At 45.9% G+C, this 3,221-nt stretch overlaps 1 pseudogene; it reads right to left on the reverse strand.

Annotated features, from left to right (window-relative positions):
- Positions 1 to 1,948: 1,948 nt before the first annotated feature.
- On the reverse strand, positions 1,949 to 2,871 carry LOC105526029 (annotated as a pseudogene).
- Positions 2,872 to 3,221: the final 350 nt, after the last annotated feature.

A 3,221-nucleotide genomic window follows, 5' to 3' on the forward strand; every position in this document is an offset into this window, starting at 1 on the left:
TTTGGTGAGCCCTGAATAGGGCTTTTGCAAAAGGAAGTGCAAAAGTTAAACAATCAGACATAGGTAGTGGAATAATTGTTTATATCTTTTTTCTTCTTGGTAATTTCTTTTTATTGTCCAGTACTTCTATCATTTCTACTGAACCTTAGTGCTAGGGCTTATTATCCCAGTGAAGAAGGAACACTAAAAATCTTAGCACAAATGAAAGAATCAAATAATGGGCTTGAAAGCCTATGTTGAGTTCCAAAAATAGGTTTTAGGCCTATGGCAAAGACAGATTTGAAGGAGATTGGGGGAAGGTTTCTTAAGCTCCAGAAGGAAAAGTACATGAAGCTCTCAGAACATAGTGTTTCATGACAAAGTCTAATCTCTAACTGCAAAAGTACTTGTCCCAAAATATAGAAAGATGATAAGACTTGAGGGAGGGAGAACATGGGGAGTCAATCAGCTAAAGGGAGTTAGTGATGTGGTCTCTGTAAGAGGGTTCCACATGCTGCTCCCTCTGGGTCCAAAACCCTGGGAAAGAAGGGATGATGGAAACCTTCAGAAAGATGCAGGAAGACTCTGTCTGAAATGCTGGGAGGAAGCCACCTTTCAGGGCACCCCATGCCAACATGGAGTAGCTGCAGTAAAATGGAAAGGATGAGGCAGGTTCAAGGAGAAAGGAGATGAGACCCCACCTCATATTCAGATGCCACACTGAAGGAGCCCCTGCAAGTGATCAGGGACTTGAATGAGCACAGAGGGAACTAAAATATCAACTTGCAGAAGAGGAAGAGAGATTCCCACAGTAGAGGCTGTGGGATGGGCAGCCACAGTCAGAGATGAGATGGGAAAATGTTGCTGAGTTTCAGAAGCTAGAGAGCCACCGGCCAATGTTGAGGCAGGAAGTATGGCAAAGCAACAGGGGAGATGCCAACCAGCAGAGCTATTGTCCTGCAGTGAGCCTGTTGCAAGAAGAGGCTTTGAGTGACAGCAACACTGGATGCCAGTGGAGAAGTAATTGCAGATCAAAGGTTTCTCTGCCAATGTCAAAGTTATGCTAAGTCTTCCAGAGCCTCTGACCACCCCCAGGGAGATGGGAAGGAAAAGGAAGGTGAGGTGAAACAAAATGCCTAGGTACCCCCAAAGAGACTGAGTTTAAGCTAAATGCAGTGGTTCTCAGCCAAGGATAATTTTATACCTCCAGGGACATTTGATATGATCTGGAGACATTTTGTGGTTGGCAAAACTAGGAAGGGCAGGAGGCTCCTGTCGTCTTGTGAGTGGAGGCCAGGGATGCTGCTAAACATCCCAAAACAGGTAGGACAACCTTCACAACAAAGGATTATCCTGTCCAAAATGTGAAGAGTATTGATGTTGAGAAACCCTGAGCCAAAGTAACTGAGTCATCAGCAGAAATGAGAACATGAGAAATGTTTAAAAAGGAAATTTACACCTTTGCACACCCAAATTCCTATAACTGAACACACACACACACACAATAACACAAAGATGGAAGTTTGAAGAACATGGGGGAGTGGAAGTTAAAATGGTAGTAGACAGCCCTGAGAAATGTCAAAAAATTTTTAAGCTCACAACAGCACTTTTTTTTTAGGCAAAAAGAAGTCTTGCCGAAAAGTTACAAGCAGTCAAAATGTGACTGTTAGTGGCACTATTTTGACCTTGTAGTTTTCGCTTCTCCTTGGTCAACAAAAGGGTATGCAGGCTGCACTTTCCCCAGCTGGGTGAAAAAAAAAAAAAAAGGGCAGAGGAAACTGGAATAGACTTCTACTCCACTGACACTTCTCCTCAGATCCAATATCAAGCTAGACAAGCAAGCCCTGGCTGGTCAGTCTAGAGGTTGTTGTTCCACCACTGAGTGACACAGGCCATGCTACATTTGCAAGAAAAAAATGAGCAGGATAAACAAGTGTAGGTCACTGGGGTTAAGCAGGCATCCACCCCTTCAAAACTCTGCATGGAAGAGGTAATCCTTGTAAGAGGCACAGCTTACCAAGGCACAGAGCCTTCAGTTCTTGTTGTAGCTGAATAAGATGGTAATATCCTGGCTGCTCGTTTCAAAGTCTGTGACTCAGCAATGCATTCTGGTATCACAGACCTGGGGATCACCATCAAGTTCCTCTGCCTGAGAACCGGATCCCAACCTGGATCACCTGGCTATGATCACCTTGATCTTGGGATCCTCCAGGAGGCAAGGGTTCTCAGCCTTGGCCCAGGGGCTGTCAGGAGAGCCAAGGGGACCACAGGCAGTCACCACAATGCTTTTAGAGTGGCAGTACTGGATTAACTTCTCCTGAGTGAGGCACAGGTGGCACTCCATTTGGTTAACTGCTGGCTTATAGTTTAACCCATGTTTGTTTAAAATCCCCTCAACCTGGAGATGGCTGAAGGTGGAGATGCCAGTAGCTTTCACCAGCCCTTCATCCACCAGCTCTTTATGGCCACCCATGTGTCCACAATGTCAGTGTCACTGGGAACCATGTGCCTGACTCATCCAATGGGAAGGATTCCTTCCCAGGCTTACAGCTGGCTGGCCAGAGAACAAGGTAGTAGTCCAGGTAGCCCTGCTTAGGGTCACTGAGCATCTTCTGACAGGCTCCTTTCACCAGGCCCTTTCCATGGTACGTGCACCAGAGTTTGCTGATGATGAAGAGCTCCTCATGCTTCACCATCTGACCCCTGAACTTCTCCTGAATGGCCACCCCTATCTCATTCTCATTCTGGTACCTGGGCTCAGTTGATGTGGCGGTACCTAATATCAATCGCCACCTTCACAGCCTTGGCCACCTGGCCTGAAGAGGACATTCAGGTGCCCAGCCCCAGGATGGCCATCTTCGTGCCATTGTTGAGCACAAGGTGGCTGGCCATGGATGCAGTGCTTCCCAGACCACTTCCCAGAAACATGCACAGAAACTTCAATATTTAAAGGTTAGGTAGGAAACACCAGTAAAGAAAGACTTGGAAGAGGGACAGCAAGGTACTAAAGACACCAAGAGAGTGTATATTATCACAACAACTAACGAAAAAGGACAGAGGAGCTCAAGAAGAACAGAGTAAACTGTGTAAAATGCCCTAAGAAATCAAGGTGATAAGCTAAATGTACAGATGAGTTGAATTCTGCTTCTTGTCTATTAGGGGAGGTGGGGAGGAATGGGATCCAGAGAACACGTGAAAGGATTCACTTTATATGAAAGAGATTCCCCCTCCACTGGAACAGG

This window comes from Colobus angolensis, unplaced genomic scaffold (genome assembly GCF_000951035.1).
Source record: "Colobus angolensis palliatus isolate OR3802 unplaced genomic scaffold, Cang.pa_1.0 Scaffold57, whole genome shotgun sequence".
In the NCBI taxonomy this organism is placed as follows: domain Eukaryota; kingdom Metazoa; phylum Chordata; class Mammalia; order Primates; family Cercopithecidae; genus Colobus; species Colobus angolensis.